General features: G+C 38.2%; 1 non-coding gene across 1 annotated transcript; it reads right to left on the reverse strand.

Moving 5' to 3' along the window:
* Nucleotides 1–11,571: 11,571 nt before the first annotated feature.
* Nucleotides 11,572–11,678, reverse strand: LOC122104636. Its single transcript, XR_006146973.1, has one exon. It is a non-coding gene; the product is annotated as a U6 spliceosomal RNA (small nuclear RNA).
* Nucleotides 11,679–26,033: the final 14,355 nt, after the last annotated feature.

Here is a 26,033-nt window from a genome sequence, read left to right on the forward strand (position 1 = left end):
CCTGGGAAGGTGTGGAAGATTCCACCCTCCTCTTGGGGAAATCTCAGCCCAGTTTCTGCATCAGGAGAGGTGACTGCCTCCAAGTGTGCCAGTTACCATGTGACGCAGATACTAGTCAGAGACTTAGCCTCTTGTGGTGCTGAGATTAATGGCATGATTCAACATGATCCACTAGATTGTTAGGATTGGGACTTCCTAAATTTTTGGTTAGGCTTTGTTCAAATTGTGATCTATTTATTTCTGATTGCTAACCATGATTAAACATGTGAGCCAGCACATCAAACCATTTAAAGTCCTTTATCACACATGGAAGACATGAAGTTTCTTTTCCCAAGTGACATACAAGTTGACAGACAGCAAAAGTAAATCCTTAATTCTGGTCTAGATGTGTTTTTAATGTGAAACAAAATTACTTAGCAAAATATCTGACTACTGTGATTATACTTTCAAATTTACCTTATATTTCAATATCAAATCACCTATATTAGCCAATGATTAACTCAAATTACCTGTAATCATTTATTTCTGTCATATCTTCTAAAGGTAGGCAGAACAAGAAAGACTAGACTTGTTAGGGGCGGGGTCTCTTGTGGAGTAGGTGGGACTTTAGGATGGAGGCTGGCAGGTGGACAGGTTTTCAGTGGAAAAACGTGGCGTCACTGTGGAGGAGGCTATTTGGGGCAGAGCTTGGAGGAAGAAGATCAAGGTTACAAAGGAGGAGGTTACTTAGAGGAGGGGTTCTGGTGGAATATTGTGAGCCCTAGTGGGCATGTAGGGTGGTGATTCACATAAGGCAGGGAAGAGAAAGGAGCCTGACAGAAGTTGGGGTTTCTGATGCAGTAATGTGGAACTATTAGGGAGAGGTTTTTTGGGGTCTGGTTTTGAGAGGATAAGGCGATGCTAGAAAAACGTGGGCTAGAAAGTGACGGGGTTCCTCGTGGAGAATGGCAGGCCTTTGGAAAGTGTGTTAGGGTGGAGGTGGGGTTTCTGGCAGAGCAGGATGTAGTTGCAATATATGGAGGAGTTTTTCAGAACCAGGGCTTTGTGACAGCAGGGATAGGATACAGTGGACTAGACTGGTTAGGACGGGGTTTCTGGTATAGCCAGTCACCACTTCGAAAAGAGGAGTAAGTTTGGGTGGGGAATTAAGTGTTGCAAGGCAGGACAAGGACTTTGGACAGAGTTTCCAGTAGTGCAAGGCAACCTTCACCAAGGGACTATTGAGGGACAGTGATTTACAGTTGAGCCTGTGAGTCTTCCAGGGGGAAGCCAACTGTTGCAGTGGTTTCCAGTGGAGCAATGTGGGTGTTGAGAGATGGGATAGTGTGGTGGGGGTTTTCTAGTGGGGTTTTTCTGGAGCAGGGCAGGGCTTGGATCCATGGGCCTATTGGAGGAAGGGCTATGAAAAGGAGTGGAAGGTCTACAAAGGTGTAGGATATTATGGGCAGGATATCTGGTGTAGTACCGTGTGTATCTGAGGGAGGACCCAATAGAGGGGGGTTTATCTGGGGAGCAATGCAGGGCATTGAAAAGGTAGATATGGGAGGTGGAGAGGCTTGTGGTGAAGCAAGTCTGGCATTCCAGGCAGGAGATGGACTGTATGACAAGCTTCTGACCAACCAAGGTGGGGTTTCAAGGGCAGTTATAGGGAAGTGGACGTGTTTGGTATAGCATGATGGGCTTTGTGGGAAAGATTATGTTTAGGACTAGATTTAAGAGGTTAGGCCACTTAAAAGTAGACTAGTTATGGGCGGAGTTTCTGATGAAACAAGGTAGGGCTTGAGGAAGAAGTCTGCTTGGGGGTGGGGAATGAAAGGAAAGGGAGGAGCTTGGAGGTACTACGATATGGGGGCAATGGGAATGTGAGGGACTAGCGTAGTTAGGGATGAGTTATATGGTGGATGAAGTGAGAATTAGAGGGAAGAGCCAATGTAGGTGTGGTTGTTGGTGCAGCAAGGAGGGACATAGAAGGAGGAGATATAGATGTGGCCTGGTTTCTGGTGGTGCAGAGCAGGGATTCCAGGAAGGGGTGGAGTAGAGGAATGCTTTCCCTGTAGCAGAGGAGGACTTTCAGGAAGGTCACAGTCAGGACTTTGAAAGTTTATAGCAGGACTACCAGGGGGTAGGTTACTTAAGGTTGTGCTTTTTAAGGAGGAGAAATGTGTTTCCAGTGGATTCAGTCAAGTTTTATAGGAAGTAGGGATAGGAAAGTGGCAAGACTTATTGAAGAGTGGAGCTACAAAAAGTAAACCGTTACTGTTAATAGAACACAATTTTCTGTAAGTTTTGAATTATATTACTTTTATGTATGCGAGAGATACTGGAGAAAGTAACCAAGTAATAATTCCTTCCTAGTGAAATTTTTCTTTATTCCAATTGAGTGAAAATAAAACCACAGGTCACATTAGGCTGAGAGACACAAAGTGGACTAAGACACATAAAGCATTGGAATTGATTCCCTAGCACAACCTTTAAGGACCACAAATAAAATTTTAAAATGTCTCACTTAGTCACAATGGACACTCTATTGTCTTAAAATTGTGAATGAATAGAACCTTTACTCTGACCATTTTAGAAATCATAAAAATAAGTGGCAATGTTTTAACTTTATATAACATTGGAAAGTATACTAAAAATAATTAGGAAAATCTAAAATTGTACACAGAATGTTTTTTCTCCAGCAACAATTTTAATCTAAAAGAATTTAAAACCAGAAAATTGCCAAATAGTGAGTTTGCAGCATTGTTTCCTTTTAGTTCTCAAAATGGTGACTTAAGCAATGTGTCTTTATCATTGGATGCATCGATGTTAAAACATATCTAAGAATGTGAAGCACTACTATACAAACCCTGAAGAAACTCAGAAGGATCTGTGCAATGATGTTGCAATAAAATTGATGACTAATTACAGTAGGAATTGATCTTCACTAGGCCCAAAAATATTTTCCAGAAAAGGCTACATTGAAAAAAAAAAACAATGAAAAGAAAGCAGGGAGTCAGACTTTGAAGTAAACATTATCCAATGAACAACATCTATGGAGCCATGATTGCAATCTTCTTTTACCTAAGTTACAGTTACTGACCCATGTTCTTCCCTAATGCCAACTAACAATACCATGACAATGCAGTAATCATTTTCAAGGCATTAGACTTTACAGAAAGAATTCAATGAATGTATTGCTAGAAAATAAAGATAGATGTCTGAGATAAAGATTGAAGAAAATATCCCGAATTTCTGTCCCTTCGAGGGGAAGAGGGGTACAAGCCAAAGCACAAGGAGAACGGATGGAAGTACAGTAGTGCACACCAGCAGTTCCCAAGGTGCAATGTTGAATGTAACAGGGGAGAAAATCAACATGACCATCAAAGGACTTAGCACTTGAGAGTAGAGGGAATTACATGAAAATACATGGAGAATTACAAAGGATGCCCTTGCATATTTGGCAGAGGTGTGCATGGCATAGAATTCTAAAATATGTGGAGATATTATAAGAAACTACTTGTACTCAAATGATGCGATGATCAGTAATAAACATGATTACAGGACATTGAATAACCATAAAGGTCTTGCTTCAGTAGTAGATAACTTCTGTTTTGAAACACCTAACATACTATAAAACCAAGAGAAGAAGTTTCAAATTATATATAAGTGACTTGACTACAACAAGAGAGTTCAAAAAATAAAATCACATAATGTGGATGCAAAAGGTTAACATTATAAAGGTAATCTTTAAACAATTCATATTTTATGTGACTAGTACTGATTATAAATTATTTTTTTTCCTTACATATTTTGGATTCACAAAACAACAAACAACAAAACAAAACAAAACAAATGACCCTTGACAATAGAGCTGGATGCCAGTATCTCTATCTCACTAGGCTGAGATTGGAAGCTCATGGTTCACACACATGGCTGGAGTAGCAATCCATGAGACATTTATGTTCAATTGTTCAATCAAAGACAGAATGAAACATTGGTTCAAATAGTACAGACTCAGTCAGTCATGAGTGAAAAAAAAAACTATCAAGAATTTGAGGCTCCAAGGCAAGTTTCATTACTGCACACACACGTGCGCGAGCACACACACACACACACACACACACACACACACACACAAACCCACACACACAAATGGAATCAGAGAGGAAGAGGGAGAGAAAAAAGGGATTGTTAATAGTTTAAAAAGTGAACCTTTCTGATGGAGGCATAGAATTCCATTGTGTATATATACCACATTTTCTTGATCCATTCATCTACTGAGGGACATCATGGTTGGTTCCATATCTTAGCTCTGGTAAATAATGCTGCAATAAACATAGTCGTGCTGGTAGCTTTATTGCGGCCTTGTTTGTGATCATTTGGGTAAATGCCCAAAAGTGGGATTGCTGGGTCATAGGGGAGCTCTATGTGGAGTTTTTTGAACCTCCATACTGCTTTCCAAAATAGTTGAACAAATTTACACTCCCACCAACAATGCAGTAAGGTTCCATTCTGTCCACATCCCCTCCAGCATCTGTTGTTGTTAGAGTTCTTGATTATAGCCATTTGATACAGGTGGATCCATTGCAACAATGAGATGTACAAGTCGTTATGTGGAAAAACAAACATTACCACTTGGGGGGAGGAGGAGGACATGGTTGGGGACAGGGGACTGATGGGAAGGGATGGGAAGGGGAAACCAAGAGGGAGGCTACAATGCTTGATAAGAAATGTAATCATTATCTTGCCCATGTAATTTTAACCCCTCAATACAGTATTTTCACAATGAAAAAAATAAAAGTGAATCTATCTGCCAGGACTATCCTAAGCATACATTAATTAATGAAAATGAGGGAAACCATGGATCCTATGTTACTTTGAGTCTGGCTTCCTTCACATAATATGATTTTTCCAAGTCTTTCCATTTTGTTAAGAAAGAGGCTCTGTCATTCTTTCTGATAGAAGCATGAAATTCCATTGTGTATATATACCACATTTTCTGGATCCACTCATCTATTGAGGGGCATCTGGATTGGCTCCATATTTTAGCTATGATAATAATGCTGCAAAAACATAGTTGTGCTGGTAGTTTTAGTGTATGTGTATGACAAAGATATGACAATAAGTATATATCTAAAGGTGGAGGCATGAATATGTTAAAAACAGGAATGAGAAAAGGATGTCCACTCTCTCTACTACTCCTCAATATAGTAGTGTACTTTCTAGCAAGAGCAATAGGCAAGAGAAAACCATAAAGGGGATGCAAATAGGGAAGAAGTAAAACTATCCCTTTTCACAAATGAAATGATCCTGTATATAAAGGACCCTATAGCTTCCTTCCTCAAGTTAGTAAAGGTGATGCTAACTTTCAGCAATGTAGGAGGGTATAAAAACCACAAGAATCAGTAGATTTTCTGTGTTACCAACAATGGGACTGATAGATTAAACCATAATATTCTGCAATTGTGGCCAGCCTGGAGCACATTTTCCCAAGAATATTCTGTAGTGTAAAAGAGGAACAACTATCAAAATAAAGGTGAAAATACTTGTCTGCTACAGACTGATTCATGTTGCTTATATCGGTTGTTGTTTTCATTACTTCAAACACATGGATAATTTATATTGGGATTACAAAAATTGCAAAGGATTAATGGAATCACCATTCAGTTTACTTTCATATATCCAATATAATACACTTAACCCCTTACGGAAAATTAAGTCCAACTGTATAAACAATGTCAGCAATATAAAATAAGCCTCAGTAAGTATTATCTGGCACAAATACACCATCATCTACTCAGAAATTCAGTCTCTCTATAAATATTTATTTGGTACAAAATAATAAAACTTTAATTAATGAATATGACTTTTAAGTGTCATCTGAAATACTCCTCGTGTATATAATTTATATAATTGTATAGATGTCACCTAGACAGGAATTTAACATGCGTGTAGAAATCAAATTTCCACAATTTAAGCTAGATGAGAGGAGTCATACCTTCGTGTACTGTGTGGTGTGAATTTTACCACAAGGCTGCACCCTTCAACCTAATACCAAATTCATGTGCAATAATTTCCTATTTGATGTTGAGTGCTAAGTGTAGAATACAATTTGAATTACCACATCAATTTACATAAATGAAACAATAATGACTTATTGTTTAAATTTTAATGCTTCTCAATTTTACAATTCCTGAAATATATCATTAAAATTAGTTTCACATTTTTCTTTTCTATAGCTACTAAAATTATACATTAAACATTCAATATTAAGAAATCAATAATAAGTAACCTATTATTATAATGATATACTATTAAACTGTGATTTGAAGTATATTTCTAACAAATTGTGATGTAAAAATCATTTAATAGAATTATGGGTAATATTTTTTAAACTCACCAGCTTGTTATTTGTTTCCTAGTTGTGTCATTTGTTATTGTTCCAAGTCATCTCTCCATGTTCATTGATTTTTATATATTTTTTGGGGGGGCGTCCGGCTGTGGGGCCTGAACTCTGGGCCTGGGCACTTTCCCTCAGCTCTTCAGCTCAAGGCTAGCGCTCTACCACTTGAGCCACAACACCACTTCCACCTTTTTTCTTTTTGTTTATGTGGTGCTGAGGAATTGAACTCAGGGTCTCAGGCATGCAAGGCAAGTGCTCTACTACTGAGCCACCTTCCCAGCCCTCCACCTTAATTGTTTAGTTTTCTATTTTATCTCTATTGGTTTGCTGATTGTGCATTTTCCCCTTTTTAGTGACTGACATGAGGATGAAAATCTGTATGATAGCTTATTACTTCCTATGTTACTGTAAAATTCCTGTTGTCTACAGCTGTTCTACTCTTCATTGTATAATACAGTATTTCCCCCACTTCCATCTCCTGTATTTCTGCTCTCATGTATGCTATTTTATTAATTAAATTTTATTGTCAAGGTAATGTACAAAGGGGTTATAGTTACATAAGTAAGGTAATGAATTCCTTTTTTTCTAACTTGTTACCCCTTCCTTCATTTTTCTCCCTCTTCCCTCCCAAACCCCCCAAGAGTATTTCCAATATATTGTCTTGTGATTATCACTTTTGCATAGGTTTCCCCTTTGTCCTTTGTCTCTCGATTTTTTTCTCTTTCACTTCCCTAGTTGAAACCAACATATTTACAAAACCCAGGGTATCAAAATCAAATATAGTGATAAGTCGGGAAAACACAAAAGGTTAAAAAGAAATCACATAGTACGTTAAGAACAACAACAACAAATAACATGTCTTGGAGTTCATTTCGCTTGGAATCACCTTATATGGTCATATGTACTTAACAATTGAGCTATTCTGCTCATCTACTAAGATTATCCTTGATGTACACAATAATCCTCCCCTATTACCCAGTAATCCCACTTCTGGGTATTTATCACAGTGACCACAAACAAGGCACAATTATGTTTATCACAGTATTATTTACCATAGTTAAGATATGGAATCAACCCAGATGCACCTCAGTAGATGAATTGATCACGAAAATGTAACACACACACACACACACACACACATACACACCTATATACACATGGAATACTATGCTTCCATCAGAAAGAATAATACCACCTCTTTGTCAGGAAATGGAAGATATTGGAAAAAATCACATTAACTGAAGTAAGCCAGACTTAAAGAAACATATGTCCAATGGGTTCCCTTATTTGTAATAATTAGTTTATATCAAAGATAATCTCATGTATTTTAATTTGACATTTTGTTCTATGTTGAGCATACAACATTATTGCTATCTTATTTGTTATTATTTCTACAAACCGGCAGGTATATTTAAAGAATTATGTTAATCTCAACCATTACTGAAGGAGAACAACTAAAAGAGCAACCCCTACAAGGAAGAACAACTCCTACTTAATTAGCTTCATTCCTATGTAAAGCCAGTGTTGTCCGCTGCATCCTCATATTGTACATTACAACTCTATACTTGGTCATCCTGTATATCTACTATCATGTATATTGTGACATAAATGCCCCAGAAATTCCAGTTTGCTTTACTTTTTGAAAAATTTCTCTGTTGTTTTAGGTTGGTGTGTGTGTGTGTGTGTGTGTGTGTGTGTGTGTGTGTTTGGACAAAGATCAGAAGACAACATTTTTCTTTATTTAGAATACATCTTTCAGGTCATTGTAAGTTGTGGCTAACGGGAGAAGTCTCTTGCTAGTTTAGGGATGAAACAAAAATATATTTGTGCATGCACCACAGTTGCTTTATTAGTCTGTAGTTGAACACATAACTTTGATTTATATCTTGCTTGTTGTGGATAATGTGAATAACAATGAACTATAGATATATTTACTAGAGAGAAATAATCATATGATTGGTGGGTCAGATGATATTTCAACTCTGTATTTCTTTAGAAAACTCCATACTACTTTCTAGAATGAGAATAATAACCGGTATTTTAACCACGAGTGTAGAAAATTTCCTTTTCTCCACACTATCACCAACATAATTACGTTTTGAGTTTTTTGAAAAGGCAGGTTTTTATTATGTGCAGTACCCAGACTGGCCTTAGGCTCAAATCCTCTTACTCCAACCTTCCAAATGCTTGGAATTACAAGCCTTTACCACCACACCAAGTTCCTTTGATTTTTTTGATGAGTTATAATAGTTATGAAGTAGTATCATAATAATTTTGAATTGCATTTCTCTAATGACTTCTGTTCACAAAGCATTAATCCAGCATAGAAGTGGTATTTAACACAACTTTGTAAACCCACTGGTGATTTTCAGGGCATTTTGCAAAATATGGCTATTCAGAACTTTTGTCGATTTTTAATCAAGTTCCTTGTTAATCTCATCTTTAATCTCTATATACAAAATCAATAATTAATTCAATATAGTAGAAAGGAAAAAAATTGAGCAACTCCTCACAATTTTCAATTTTCAATAACATGATATTGCTTAAATCATTTTCTGTTTACACTTGAGACTATATAACTCAATTTATTTAGACCTTTTACAAGGCTCTCTGTATTTTATTTATTTTATGCTGATTGCTCTTTCCAAATCCTGCATGTCTAATTCTCCTTGGTTTCTTGCAGTCTCATGTAGTTCAGGTTTCAAACTGAAGAATAAATTGAAGGAAGCAACCCAAAAATAGAGTTCCTCTCATCTGATGATTCCTCTACAAGAATGAGGAAAGAGTTCATCCTGCTAAGGACTTTTGTATGATAGGATATCAAAAGGAGAATTCATTCTTCTATGTCTTCCCTGCCTTTGCAATTTACCTTAAATGATGTAAAACTCAATATACTGCTCAGTTACTTTTACGTTTTATGAGTTTTGCACATTTTCATATGGACTTCACCCCAGTCTACAGCATTCCTTCATTATTCTGTCACTGATAGTTTTACACTATCAAGACATAAGATAACCAGTTTGATTTACAGCATGAGAAGTTATCCAGCTGGTTTCCTTGGAAGCACAGCATAGTCAATAAATAACATTACTTCTGGTTGCTCACTACATGTAATGATTCCTGTGATATATATCACATTCTGTTTAATATTAAAAAAAACTACTGGGTAAACTAAAAGCTCATTCATAGAAGTTTATGTTAAGTATTTCACAAGTTTTATGTCTCTTAGGTCTTAAAAAATTTGCTGTAATGCTAATGTTATTACCATTTTAGTGTTGAGAAAAATTGTAATTCAAGGCACTAAGTGCATTGCCCAAAGACATATAGTGAGGAAAGAAATGAGTCAAAGTTTCCAAAACCCTTTCAGCAATACAAAAATGTAGGTAAAATCTCTCCATTCTCTTATACTCTCAATTCAATATTCATATTGTCCAATAAATAATAGCATAAAAATATTGCCCACGGTAATTGTTTTCTATCACATTTTGTCTTCAACACAGACTGAGTTGGTGACTTTGGGTTATCATGCACAGTGCTGAGATTATAAATTGAGGTCCAAAGAGAGCCAAATTTTTCTGTCCCACAGTTCCAGTATTCTTTTTAAAAAGTACTAAAACTTTTAAATACCATTACTTACTGTCTTTTAAGTATCTCAAAACGTAAACAATTCACATATAGTAACTCCAAAATGCTTTAAAAGTAGGAAATAATAAAACAGGCCCTCCTGAACTAAAGTTTCTTCTACATTTAAAATTATTCCTAAAGCCTTGTACTGGTTAGTCATACCTGTAATCTTGTCTACCCGGCATATCTACAAAGGAGCATGGGATCTGTGAATAGGAGTTGGAAGCCAATTAAGGCAAAAAAAAAAAATCAAAGTATTATTTTTCAAAAATTTAAATGAACTAGCAAAGGTCCAGGAATGGAGATGTAGCTCATATAATAGCTCACAAAGCTAGAGAGGAAAGGCCTTGCAAATCCTTGAAGCTCTGAGTTCAAACTCTGGGCATGCCAACATGCACGCACGCACACACATGCACACGCACACACGCGCACACACACGCACACACATACACTTATTCAAAATATCTTCAGGTCAGTATTTTGCATTAATTTCTTGTTTAATAATATTATATGGTTAAAATAATGGAAATAAACTCTTCCATCATTTTTAAATGTTTTTTATTGTAAAAATACAGTACAGAGGGGTTACAGTTACATGAGCAAAGTAATGAGTATATTTCCTATCTAACATTGTTACCTCCCCCTTTGTCTTTCCCCAACTACCTCTCCCTTACACCTCCACAAGTACACACTTCACCCCCCCCCCCCCCGCCTAAATTGTAAAGTTAGTATTTCAACATAGTGTCTTGGGCAACTCATTGTTATAATGGGTCAAACAGTATCTCTATTTGAGCATTTTGGTTTTTCCCTTTCCCTCTCCAAATTAGAGAAGTGTATATAAAAGATGCAGGTGCATCAACACCAAATACAGTGAAAACAGGGGTTATACCGTGTGGGACGACCAAATTAAAAAAAAAAAAATCTCATCGTACATTATAAGTGCATTAGAAACAACAGCAAGAAAGGAAAAACACACACTTGTGTCCCTAGCTTGGGTTCATTTAGTTTAACATCACCTTATCTAGTCATATGCACATAGCTTTGGACCATTTCTGCTTTTCCCAGACATATATAACTTATTGCAAATAAGGGATACCATGGGACCTATGTTTCTTTGGACTTGGCCTATTTCAGTTAATATAAATTTTTCCAAGTCTTTCCATTTTCTAACAAATTGGGCAATGTCATTCTTTCTGATGGATGATAGAATTCCATCACACACACACACACACACACACACACACACACACACACACACACACACACACACACACACAATGTTTTCTTCATCCATTAATCTATTGTGGGGCATCGGGGTTGATTCCATATCTAAGCTATGGTAAATAATGTTGCAATAAACATAGTTGTGCTGGTAGTTTTAGAATGGCCTTGTTAGTGATCATTTGGGTGAATGCAGAAAAGTGGGATTGCTGGGTCATAGAGGAGCTCTATGTGTAACCCTTTGAGGAACATCCATACTGCTTTCTAAGTGCGTGAACAAGTTTACACTCCCACCAAGAATATAGTAGGGTTCCCTTCTGGTCACATGCCCTCCAGCATCTGTTGTTGTGGAACGCTTCATGAATTTGGGTGTCATCCTTGCGCAGGGGCCATGCTAATCTTCTCTGTATTGTTCCAATTTTAGTGTATGTGCTGCCAAATTGAGCACAGAACATTTTTTATATATAAAGTGGAATTGATTTTTTTAAACTAGATAATTCAACAAAAAGCAAGTTCAAAAGAATTGTGAAATTTTAGAACCAGATATTTGTTACATAAGCACACATTTAAGAATAAAGTCAAGATTGATATGACAAAAACAAAATGAGTCCAGATGTTTGTTGTTCAAGAGATGTGTAGGAGGAGGAATTCAATTATTCTATACAGGGCACCTCTCATAATGAACACTGCAGCAAGTGTTAAGGTGTGTTAAAAATTTTAATGTTTTAAATATGTTTAATTTTGGGAACCTGCTTATATATGCCAAAATTAAGACTGTCAGGTCATAAAACTTTTCCATAAAGTATTTAAGATTTATGGTAGCTGACATATATTACTAAGTATGTACATTTCAGAGTTTATAGAAAATTTATTAATGAGAAGTTGCAAAGTCTTTGTGTAAAGAAACAGAGCAAAGAGATAAGACTTTAACTACACAATTTCTGTTGAAACTTTAGGGCTTCTTTTCTTTATATGTTAGCAAGGAACAAATGATTATATAAGCCATGTGTCAGTGATGAGTGAGACATAAAAAGTTATCTTACAGTGTAAATTTAAAGGGTACTCATAGCTTATAAAATTCTTGTTGAACATCATAATCTTAGCCAGTTTTAAATGTACAGGAATATGAGCAAATTGTAAAATCTAATATGTAGTATACTTCAAATATTGGAAATACTGGTATTTGGCTTTTATTTTATTAATCATTAATATTTAATTATTGGTTTTCTTTATTTTTTGCATTGTTTTCTTTTTTGCAATATAATACAACTTTTTTAAGTCGTCATTACGAGGTATTTTGAAAATGTTACTGGGATGACCATTTTTTATAGGTGCATGTGAATTCACAGCGATCAAAATTAAGAACAAAATATTGATTAAAAATTTTCTCAATTAGAGTCTGAATCAGGAGTGTTGATAAATGTCCACACATAAAATCTTAGCCTTAAGCTGAAGCAGTGGTTTTACAGAGTTGAGGCCACAAAAGTGAGAGACTGTGTTTTGTTTAGTTTTTTGGTTTGGTTTTTGTTGGTTGTGGGGCTTGAACTCTGGGTCCTGGGTGCCGTCCCTCAGCTCAAGTCGAGTGCTACCACTTGAGCCACAGCATCACATCTGTCTTTTTCTCCTTATATGGTGCTGAGGAATCAAACCAAGCGCCACATGCATGCAAGGCAAGCACTCTAACACTGAGCCACCTTCCAAGAACCGGAGAGACTGTTCTTTTAAAAATCATCTGAACAACATTTACTTTCTGCTTTGGGTTATATAATGAAATACATGAATATCTTTTTATGTTTTTGTGAATTGTCATACTTCTAAATTTATACTAACTTCAGCCACTTCATCCTTTTCAAAGTCATGAAATATCTCTGAGTGTTTGCTTCTGTGAAGACTGTTTTTGCATTTATAATTTCTTCTGAGTAATCTTTAATTTTTATCAAAATTAATTTATATTTTTATATTGATGGATTATCAGACATCAAATACCTTCAAATGTACATGGAGAGTCTAAAGATAGCAGTACGAAGGTTCTCATACAGCTCTTGTTTATCTGTTATGCACTTCCAGTATTATGATATTTCTCTCTCTCTTTCTCTCTCTCTCATTTTCTCTCTTTCTCTTTCATGCTCCATGTCTGCTATTTAGAATTTCTGCTGGTCTACTATTGTCCTTCAGGATCCACTGCTTTTGTGGGAACATGATAGGGACCATCAGTTACCCTTGCACTCTTTAAAAGTTATAAGAGTAACGTGATATTATTCTTTGCCATTCTAAATGGCAAAACAACAGATCTAGGAATTCCTTTTCACTTTTATTTCTATTATATTTTTATCTCATAGGCATCCATTTGTGACCTAAAAGTTCTTTTTCTTTTACAAAGAATGTTTTTCTTTTATTATCAGTCAGTAACCAAAACAAAGATATCCTAGGGAAAGTAGGCTGAAGTTGTTCACAGGGATGAAAAACAAGGTAATGGGGGAAATGAGCACAGATCCTCAGAGCAGTTTATCATGTACACTTTGTGAGAATGGCAATGTGCTGGGAACTCTAGATTAAATCACTGAACAGCTGATATATATACACATATATTTATATATTTATATTTATTTATATTTGCATATATGTGTGTATATGCCCTTATATATGTACACATGTATGTTACTATACACACAAATATACACATACATATACACATGTATACATGCACACATGGAGAAAGACACATAGATACAGCCAACACAATTTTCACTAATTGTTGAATATGCCTTAGATGGAATGCTTGGAACTGAATATGTTGCAGATGTCTTTGTCTCTAAGAGTTTTTTTTCCACTCATCTTATCTCCTAAAATTGGTAGTTTTTGCCAGAATCGACTTGCAACATCCCATACAAGTGATAACAAATCACTCAGAAATCTCAGTAAGTAAAGGTCTTATGGTGTCTCCTTGCTCCCCATGGAATTCTTGCTCTTGTAGACAGTCTCAAAAACCAAAGCAGAAGAATATCCTGGTAAAAAATAAGGTTATAAGGCTTTAAATGGCATCCTTCCTTGAGCTTTTTTACAAAAGCTACCATCAATTCCTTGAGAGCTTGTTTGGAGGTTCTAGCAGGGGAGCTCAGCTACCCGTATATCCTTGACCTAAGACCGATCCTCCTCTATTGGGGATGGTAGTCCTCCTCGACCGAGTGCACAGTTTCGGGAGGGACACACATGTAGCGGTAAGGGAGGAAGGGGACACCCACCTAGCCAGCCAGAGCAGCCGAATCAACCCTGGCGATCAATGGGGTGACAGATGTCGCAGCAGATCGCCCTCCCATCCAACTACCATCAATTCCTAAGCAGATGAATGAGGCCTCAGAAGACTGGACCTCAGGTCAACACTTAACCAACCCATGTGAAAAGTCTAAAGTTAGAAATGCTGACTGAGGTCTTCCATTTCCTGGCCAAGAAATTTAAAAAAAGAAAGTTTTTTAATGTTTTAAAAATTGAAAATAATTTGTAACCTGTCAATAAATGTGTACAATACAATTATACCAACTGACAAAAGAAGATGTGCATTTCACTTATGTGCTTTTGGACTTGGTGAGTGACTATAAGTGTGTCTACACAAGTAGAATATGCATAAATCAAGCCAGCATTTCTTCATTTAAGATACAAGGAAAGGATACAGGTTGACCCACTGTAGCAATGGGATGTACAAGACAATATCAGACGGGGGTAAAGTGGGGAGTTGAGGAGGTGTGCAGGGAAGGGATGGTAGGGGAAAATCAAAGGGGGGGGTAACAATGCTCAATAAAAAACGTACTCATTACCTTACTTATGTAACTGTAACCCCTCTGTATATGATATTTACAAAAAATATATTTAAAAATACGAAGAAAACTTCTTCTATACTTATATGAAGTATTTGTCACCCAATATCAGTAAGGTACTGGTTTTAGGACCACAGGCATATTAAAATTTTGGATGCTCAAATTCTCTACATAAACACAGTATATTATTTACATTAGAATCTGCCCATAACCTATTGCAGTATGATTGCTATTAAAAATTTTACTACATTTTATATTTGTAGTGGAAAAGTATATGCACTATCAACGGATACAAATTTTTCAGATAATTTTTGTCTGCATATTGTGCATGGAATTGGAAGAGCAACTATGAAAAACCCAAATTTCATCACCATGAGCTGTCTGTAAAATGTAACAAGGATCTAATACAGCATCATTGAATGGTGTAGATCTTCAAGAAGAAGTACTTGAGGTGAGACATTATCAGAAAGTGTAAGCACGCAAGGACTTTTTAGAAATGCAGCTGTTAGATTTCTCATAGAGAGCTTTCATAACACTTTGTGAAACACAAGTCAGAACCTCACTGAAGTGTAGAGAGATTTCCATCAAATGGGAGTCCAAAGAAATCATAACCAATCAACTAAGTGATTTGAGAACAAACACTGAACACCAAATTAAGGAAGTAAAGAAATTCATACAAGACCTAAAACAGAGCTTCAACAAAGAACTTGAAGCCATCAAAGCTGACCAATTAGAAGGAAAAGAGATAAAAAACAAAGTAGAGAGTCTTGACAGCAGGTTAGACCATGCAGAAGATCGAATCTCAGGGATTGAAGACAGCCTAGATATTATAGAGAAAGAACATACAACCATCCAAGACAAGTCCAAGAAGTATGATAGATCTATTCAACACCTAGAAGACACCATCAGAAGGCCTAATCTAAGGATAATGGGTGTAGAGGAGCACCTAGAAACAGAAGTTAATGGTCTAGGAAATTTGTTTAACAGGATCCTAGCAGAGAACTTCCCAAACATACAAAAAGATAGGCCTATTCAGATACAAGAAGCTTTTAGAACCCCAAATAGACCAGACCAGAATAGGACATCCCACCGACACATTATAATCCACACAGGATCAACTCAGACCAAGGAAAAGATCCTTAAAGCTGTCAAGGAGAAAAGGTTAATCACCTATAAAGGGAAACCAATTAGAATCACCTCAGATTTCTCAGCAGAGACAATCAAAGCAAGAAGAGCCTGGAATGATGTATGCCATGCCCTAAAAACAAACAACTATCAACCAAGAATACTGTACCCAGCTAAACTCTCCTTCATAACTGAAGGCCAAATAAAAACCTTCCATAGCAAAGAAAAATTGAAACAATACATCTCCACCAAACCAGCCCTACAAAAGATTCTTAAAGATGTCCTACACATAGAAAACCAACAAGACCGCAACAAAGGCCAAGAAACTGCACCCAAACTGAGAATCCAAGAACCATAGGAAGAACCTAGTTTTCGCAGCCCCCAAGAAGGTGGATAACATGGCAGGAACTCCCAAATACCTCTCAGTCCTATCTCTTAATGTTAACGGACTGAACTCTCCAATTAAGCGACATAGACTGTCTAGTTGGATTAAAAAACAAGACCCTTCTATCTGCTGCCTGCAGGAGTCACATCTTGCCCGTAAAAACAAACACATTTTCAATGTTAAAGGCTGGAACAAAATCTACCAAGCAAACGGCCCCCATAAACAGGCGGGAGTTGCAATCCTAATATCAGATAAAATAGACTTCAAATTAAAATTCGTGAGAAGAGATAAAGAAGGTCGCTACATACTAATTAAAGGATCTCTCCTTCAGGAGGATATTACAATTCTAAATATCTATTCGCCAAACAATGGAGCACCCAAATTTATCAAAGAAACACTACTTTCCCTCAAATCCCATATAGATCCAAAGACATTAATTGTTGGGGATTTTAACACACCACTCTCCCCACTAGATAGATCAACTCGGCAAAAACTCAACAGAGAAACCGCAGATCTAAACAGCTGCATAGATCAACTAGACTTAACAGACATCTACCGAACATTTCACCCAGCAGCATCAGAATACACGTTTTTCTCAGCAGCACATGGAACGTTTTCTAAAATAGACCACATTTTAGGCCACAAAGCAAACTTGTCTAAATTCAGAAACATTGAAGTTATACCTTGCATTCTCTCTGACCACAAGGGAATAAAATTAGAACTCAACACCAAAAGCCACCAAAGAAAGTCCAGTATCACATGGAGGCTGAACAACACACTGCTGAATCAAGAGTGGGTCATGGAAGAGATTAGAAAGGAAATTCAAATGTTCATGCTATTCAACAAAAATGAACACACAAATTACCAGCTCCTCTGGGACACAGCAAAGGCAGTACTCAGAGGCAAGTTTATAGCTCTGAGCTCCCATATCAACAAATTGGAGAAATCTGAAACTAGCAATTTAATGACACATCTAAACCTCCTTGAAAAAGAGCAGCAAGATAAACCCCAATCCAGTAGACGGAAAGAAATAATCAAAATTAAATCAGAATTAAATGAATTAGAATCCAAAAAAACTATAGAAAGAATCAACAAAACAAAGAGTTGGTTCTTCGAAAAACTTAACAAAATTGACAGACCCTTAGCAAATCTTATCAGAAAAAGAAGAGAACACACCCAAATTAATAAACTCAGAGATGAAAATGGAAACATCACCACGGAAACAACCAAGATTCAGAACATTATAAGGGAATACTTCTCAAAACTTTATGCTAATAAGTTTGAGAACTTGACAGAAATGGACCTTTTTCTAGCAAATATTGACATGCCAAAACTAAACCAAGATGAGTTAAACCAGCTTAACAGGCCCATATCAAGCATTGAAATAGAAACAGCAATAAGAGACCTCCCAGCTAAGAAAAGTCCAGGACCAGATGGTTTTACAGCGGAATTTTACAAGGCCTTCAAAGCAGAGCTCACACCAATTCTCCTCCAACTCTTCAATGAAATTGAAAGAGAAAGCTCACTACCGAGCACATTCTATGAAGCCATCATAACCCTCATCCCAAAACCAGGCAGGGACTCATCAAAGAAAGAGAACTATAGACCCATTTCTTTGATGAACATTGATGCAAAACTTCTCAACAAAATTTTGGCCAATCGACTTCAACAATTCATCCAAAAAATCATACACCACGATCAAACAGGATTCATTTCAGGGATGCAAAGCTGGTTCAATATACGCAAATCAATTAATATTATTCATCACATCAACAGGAGCAAGAATAAGAACCACATGGTTATCTCAATAGATGCAGAAAAAGCATTCGACAAGATCCAACACCCCTTTATGATGAAGGTTTTGGAAAAATTAGGAATCCATGGAACATTCCTCAATACGATAAAGGCTGTATATGACAAACCTACAGCCAGCATTATACTCAATGGTGAAAAACTAAAGCCATTTCCTCTTAACTCAGGAACAAGACAAGGATGCCCACTCTCTCCACTTCTCTTCAATCTAGTATTAGAATGCCTAGCTACAGCAATAAGACAAGATGCAGACATAAAGGGGATCCAAATAGGGAAAGAAGAAATAAAACTCTCCCTCTTTGCAGATAACATGATCTTGTATTTAAAGAATCCCATAGACTCCACTCCCAAATTACTCAAGCTGATTCAAAACTTCGGCAAAGTAGCAGGTTATAAAATTAACCCCCAAAAATCAATGGCTTCTGTATGCCAACAATGAGAAAAGTGTGGCTGAAATTAGGAAAGCAACTCCATTTGTAATAGCCCCACAAAAAATAAAATACCTAGGAATTAACTTAACTAAAGAAGTGAAGGACCTCTATGATGAAAACTTTAAAATCTTGAAAAAGGAAATCAACACAGAACTTAAAAAATGGCAAAACCTCACATGCTCCTGGATTGGAAAGATTAACATCGTGAAAATGGCAATACTTCCCAAGGCTATCTACAAATTCAACGCAATGCCTATCAAAATTCCACCCTCATTCTTCAAGGAAATAGAAGAGGCAATCCAAAAATTCATATGGAACAATAAAAGACCCCGAATAGCAAAAACGCTCCTGAATGGAAAGAACACTGCTGGAGGAATATCAATACCAAACTTCAAACTCTACTATAAAGCCATAGTAATCAAAACAGCTTGGTATTGGCATAAGAACAGACCTCAGGACCAATGGAATAGAATTGAAAACCCAGAAATGAACCCACAGACCTATAGCCATCTAATCTTCGATAAGGGAGCTAAAACAATAGAATGGAAGAAAGACAACCTCTTCAGTAAATGGTGCTGGCAAAATTGGTTAACTACATGTAGAAAACTTAAGCTAGATCCTTATATATCACCCTGCACCAGAATCAACTCCAAATGGATCAAAGACCTTGAACTCAAAGCAGACACTCTGAAAACATTACAGGATGGAATAGGAGAAACCCTAGGTCTCCTTGGCTCAGGCCGAAATTTTCTGAATAGAGACCTGGAAACACAACAAATCAAAGAATGGTTGGACAAATGGGATTGCATAAAGTTGCAGAGCTTCTGCAGGGCAAATGACATAGCTAGCAAGATCAATAGAAAGCCCACGGATTGGGAGAAGATCTTTACTAGCCATACAACGGACAAGGGTCTCATATCTAAAATATACTTGGAACTCAAAAAATTAAACCCCCCAACAACAAATCCTCAAAGAAACAACTGCCCAATAAATAAGTGGGCGAAAGACTTAAAGAGAAACTTCTCTGAAGAAGAAAGAAGGATGGCCAATAGACACATGAAGAAATGTTCAACATCCCTAGCCATAAAAGAAATGCAAATCAAAACAACATTGAGATATCACCTCACTCCAGTGAGAACGGCAAAAATCAAGAACTCTAACAACAACAGATGCTGGAGGGGATGTGGACAGAAAGGAACCTTAATTCATTGTTGGTGGGAATGTAAACTTGTTCAACCACTTTGGAAAGCAGTATGGAGGTTCCTCAAAAGACTCCACATAGAGCTCCCCTATGACCCAGCAATCCCACTTTTGGGCATTTACCCTAATGTTTACAAACAAGACCACACTAAAGCTACCAGCACAACTATGTTTATTGCAGCATTATTTACCATAGCTAAGATATGGAACCAACCCAGATGCCCCTCAGTAGATGAATGGATCAAGAAAATGTGGTATATATACACAATGGAATTCTATGCCTCCATCAGAAAGAATGACATTGCCCCATTTGTTAGGAAATGGAAAAACTTGGAAAAAATTATATTAAGTGAAGTAAGCCAGGCCCAAAGAAACGTAGGTCCCATGGTTTCCCTTATTTGTAATATCTAGTATATGTATGAGTCAAGCGGAAAAGGTCAGATAATGTGATGTCAGGAAAATGAACCCTTAGATGTGTATTTTAATGTTTTTTTCTTTCATGCATGTGTTTCTAACACATTTATAAGATTATCTCTTTGTTGCTTTGTATGTCCCTCCCCCATAGTATAACCCTTGCTTTCACTATATTTGATGTCAGTATAACTTGTGGAGGAGATGGGGAAAAACCAGTTGTTTAAGGATACAGGTGGACCTGTTGCAACAATGAGAAGTACAAGTTGTCATGTCCAAAACGAACTTTACAATGTTGGTGGGGGGGGGGGCTGGGGGGAGGGAGGAAGGAGAAGGATTGGGATTAGGGGGGAGGGGGGAGGCTGGGAAGGGATGTGAAGGATAAACAAAGGAGGAGGCTGCAATGCTTGGTAAGAAATGTACACATTATCCTGCCCATGTAACTGTAACTCCTCTGTACAGTATGTTCACAAATAAAATAAAATTAAATTAAAAAAAAAAAAATAAATAAAAAAAAAAAAAAAAAAAAAAGAGAGATTTCCATCACCTTTCTGTCAAGCTCAGTCATTATCAATCAATTTATAGCTAATCTTGTATAATCCTCTAATAAGAAAATGTTTATGGAATGTTATATGCAGAAAAGCTGGTAAGGATAACTTTTTCCAATTAGGACTGAAGGATTGACCTGCCTTCCCCACCACGCTATTGTCCCAGGCCCATACAGACTCCAGGCAAAATCCCAGGTACATGTGACCTCCTTGGAAGTGCAGGGAAATCCACGTAAGCCCATTGTGGGCCAAACTGAAAGTTCCCCACCTTCCTTGACTTAGGGGCTTTTCATTAACTTCTACCTCCTTGTTCAGACCTCCTATAAAAACCCAGATCCTATCCCAGCTCCCTCACACAACCTCCCAATGCACTGGAAGGATGGTGCCCCTCATTGTGCCTCAATAAACAGGCCTCACCTGTTGATGATGTAGTTCAGCCTATTCCTTTTCCATTCTCCTCCATTTTCCTAACATATGGTTCTGACACCCTGGAGGACTGGGTGCCCTCTGCCCAGGGGCAACACCCCTCCTTGCCACCACTCATGGAGGCTTTCTGCTACCTTCCTCCTCCTTCCAAGGCCTTTCTCCACTGGGAGGACAGAGCCCTCAGAGCTTACTTTGGGCTAAACAGCCACATGAAAGACCTCTTGATCTTTGCCTTTGTAAACAGTGCAAGTAGTGGACAGCAACCCTGCTGTGGCTTGAGGAATTATTGGCCACCTGCATAAACCCAGAAAAGGTCTCTCCCCCTATTCTTTCTCTTTTACTCTGTTCCTGGACTCTTATCTCCAGGCTGGAGGGTCTTTGCCTTTTGGTCAACTTCACTCACCATGTAAAAGCCTCAGTACAAGATTACCAGCCCAGTCTGTGGTGGAGGTGCAACGAAACGGACCCCAGGAATCCAGGATTCCCTTCCTTCCTTCCTTCCTGTCTGTGGGAATCCAGGAGACTCCAGGAGTGTCTCTTTTCCTGACACCATGACCCCCTGTAATTAGGACCTTTGGGGATGCTCTATCCTAATTACTTGGATATGTCCATCTGCCTTCCCAAAACACCAGGGATGCCTGGAACAACGGGACAGACTCAGTAGTCCTACCAAATTTTCCAAATTTTCTCCCAGAGACACCCCATTGGTATGGCTGTGGTCTAATCTTAAGAAACTGGGCTGACTGATTTACAGTAAAAAAATAATCTGACGTGTTTTTCTTCCAAAATCTGGTCTCATTATCATGGCCAGCACTGGCCTAAATTCGGAACCTTAGGTTTTCCTCTTATTGATTTAAACAATTCTCCAACAAAACGGTGGGGAGTCCCAGGTCCCCTATACATAAGCCCTCCTCTACCTCTGCTCCAGAAAACTCCCACTCTGCTTATTCTGTTCTGTTCACCAAGTCCTTCTCTGACCTCCACTCCAGAGTTCCCCCTACCCGCTCTCCAGCCTTGCTCACCAAGCCCTTCTCTGCCATGATTCTCCTATCTCCTCTAAAAAGTAACTCCTCATCTTGTAGCAGCTCAATCTGTCTCTCACCCCTTTTCTCTCCCCCTCTCCCTTTCTCTCTCACTCTCTCTTTTCTTTGATGACCTATGGCACCAAAGATCCTTTTCTCTTTCCTTGCCCTTCTAACTGCACTCTTGCTATTTGCAGTTGGTCCAGCTTATCTAGGCTAAGACTGTCTGCCTGTGTCAAGCAAACTCCTTCTGCTCACCTCTGTCCCTGTGCTTTCCTGTCTGCCTACCTGTGTAGCTGACACAAGGTGAGGATGGGCATAGGCCTCCAAAGATAAAACAGCAAGGGCTGGGAAGGTGGCTCAGTGGTACAGTGCTTCCCTTGCATGCCTGAGGCCCTGAGTTCAACTCCTCAGCACCAAATAAACAAAAAGAAAAAAGCCGGAAGTGGCACTGTGGCTCAAGTGGTAGAGCACTAGCCTTGAGCTGAAGAGCTGAGGGACAATTCCCAACCCCACAGTTCAGGCTCCACGACCGGACCAAAAAAAAAGAAAAACAAAAAGATAAAACAACAAGCTAACAGCCCTGTTAAAAATCCCTCTACACAAACCCCTCCATACTTATACACTTCTCAATCCTGTTCTATGGCTAATACACCTTCTTCCCTTCCAGACCCTAAGTAAATAGGCCTCTGCTCTGGAACTTTCGTTAACCTGTCACTGAAAGTGTATGGGTGTCAAAAACACTGAGGACAGCCTCTCTCTTTTACGGCTCTCTCCCTTTATCACACTGAAATCCCCTAAAAGAAACAAACCAGTTCTTTTTCTTTTTGGACTTAGACAATAATCCAATCCTTTTCTCTTTCCTGAGTCCACTCACATCAAAATCTTTATTCTTAATTTCTTCTCTAGGAGACTGCAGAAGAGAAATCCCTCCCTCTCACATCTTCCAATAACTCTCTCTATCCACTCACTCACACACTCACTTTTCAGCACCTTCATTATGCCACATCATCCCTTTAAATGTCTTCATGTTAAAAGTGTTATTTCTTCTCCTTACAGTGGCTGTTCAGCCACCCTCTCCCCCAATTCTCTCTACATGCCCTGGAAGCTGACAGCTAGAAAGAGACAAAGACCACATAATGGATTTTTCTACAACCTCCACTCTTCCACCAACCTTACTCCACTCTCCTCTTCACTCTTCTAGGGGTTAAAATATTTAAATCATATAATATTCCTCATCACCAAAATCGATTTAAAGATTTTCTGCTCTTGTTATTCATGTTTGTTTAAGGGTGGAAATTCTGTTTGTCAAAATTTGCCTTGCATATTGTTTGGTATTGCCTACTTTTCTGACATTGACACGTGTTTTTATCATATTGGGCAAAACAATATCACTTTGCCACTGGAATTAAAAAAAACCCATATGGTTGGTTTTCATTTTTTTAAAAACTTAAGTGCACCTTAAAACTTTGGTTTAAGTATAAGTGTGTGAAACTGTTCAGCATAATCATATTATAATACATAAAACCTGTGTAAAAAGTTATCTTCTTCTATTTCTTGATACAGATATTTCCTATCAAATGTGCTGTTTGTTAAAAGAAAACATTTTTATCAAGGGTAGTAGTAAAAGGAATGAGACCCAGCTCATCTACTAACCAGCTGTGATGAAAAATACCAGTAAGGAGGTAAGAATTGTCTTAAAATGTTTGTTCCACATATCTGTTTCTGTCCTCAGAAAGTTCGAGTATGTAGGAGATGGTATGAGTATGCCTTAAAAGACAGCTTATGAGTAAAGTTTATATGTAATTATTGGCTGTGATTTAACATTAAAACTAGCATGTTATTCTCTATATCCATCTAAAGTCAAGTGTCTTTAGCCAGTCTGTGTATAATGTTGTAAGTAATTAACCATTCATCCGAGGGATGCAGTCTAGCCAAGATCCTGCCTGAAGCATGCTACCGCCTCCATGGTATCCTGGACTCCTGCCTGACTCGATCACACACAGCTGATTCTTGGTAAAAGACTCCTTTAGATTTACAAAAACTAGACTCTTGTGGGACACTCTCTATAAACCTTACCCAGCCTGACCTGAAAAAGCCAGCTATGTTGTTAGGCTATTAATACATGTATAGGCCAGGAGAGCCTCTTACACACTTTGGTTATAAGGTTTCCCAGGCAGTCAAGCTATACTCAAACCCTCATCCTAGCTATTGAGTTGTGTCATTGCAGAGTTCTGGCAAGTATTTGTTGATCAATTTTTGACAGGGTGCACATAAGCTCTACTTGTTCCCACTGATCTCCTTGTTACTTTGATTGGAAATTATAAAGTGTTTTTGTGGCAAAGATTGCAATTCAAAGCCATCCCAGGCAAAAAATCCCTGAGACTCTATTCCTATACAACCAGCAAAGAACTAGGCTGGAAGCTGGCTCAAAAATTAACCATCCAAATGCTAAATGTGGCCCTGTGACTCAAAGTGGTAGGATGCTAGCCTTGAGCAGAAGTGCTCAGAGAAAGTGCTCAGGCCTTGAGTTCAAAGCCCATATCCTAGCCACAAGCAGCTAGATTCCAGGACAAGGCGGAAAAGTATAAGAGGAGATGATGTCACATCAGCCACTTTGTGCCTGTCCTTTCAAAATTAACCAGAGCCAGGAGGTCAATAGAAACAAGTTGAGAAGCCTGTCCATCTAATGTCCATATCTGTCTAACTTCTAACTGGACAAGAATTTACATTCTTGCCTTTGTTACCAGCTATTTATAGGAAATGATCAAAGTCTCTCACCAGGCCCTTTACCTTAACTACTCCAATCCAGCCCTAGTTTCTGACTGGCTATGGGCTCATGATCCAAATGAAACTTTTCTGGTTTGTGCCCTGGGTGTGTTTTCCTATGTAACTCATATCAACCAGTCAGCCTTTTGCTTGATCACAGCATTTTCAAGTTTCTCTCTAACAGGATAATAGCCCTGACTCAAGACCTGGGACCATGTCAAGGCCATCCTATTACTGCAGGCAACCAGAGGCTTTGCTTACACTGCCTTGGACCGAGCACAGACATGGACCTGAAGACCCCAGCCCCAGTGACTTCTCGACACCCCCATGCCAGCTGAAGGCAGCCAGAAAAGACCCCTTTTTATACTCCACCTTTTATACTCCAGGTTTCAAAATGATTGGAATCTGCTTTGTTCTCATAACTCCATGTTAATCCTCTATCAGCCCAGTTCTTTTTATGTATCCAAAGATCCTATATGAAGAACTTGCCTCTCCCCTCTTGGCCCTATCCTTTTATGTATCTGAAGATGGAATATGAAGGATTGACCCCCACCCAGCTATCCTAGGCCCATATAGACTGCAGGCAAAACCCAGGTATATGTGAACTCCTTTGAAGTGCAGGCAGGGCAATCCACCTAACCCAGCTGTAAACATCTCATTGTGGGCCCACACCTTCCTTGAGCTAGGGGCTTTCCATTAATCTCTACGTCCTTGCTCAGACTTCCTATAAAAACCCGATCCTGTCCCAGCTCCCTCACACAACCTCCAAACCTGCTGGAAGGGCTGTGCCCCTCGCTGTTCATCAATAAACCGTCCTCACCTGTTGATGATGGAGTTCGGCCTATTTCTTTTCCATTCTCCC

This window comes from Dipodomys spectabilis, unplaced genomic scaffold, assembly GCF_019054845.1.
Source record: "Dipodomys spectabilis isolate Male_0828 unplaced genomic scaffold, ASM1905484v1 ptg000029l, whole genome shotgun sequence".
In the NCBI taxonomy this organism is placed as follows: Eukaryota; Metazoa; Chordata; class Mammalia; order Rodentia; family Heteromyidae; genus Dipodomys; species Dipodomys spectabilis.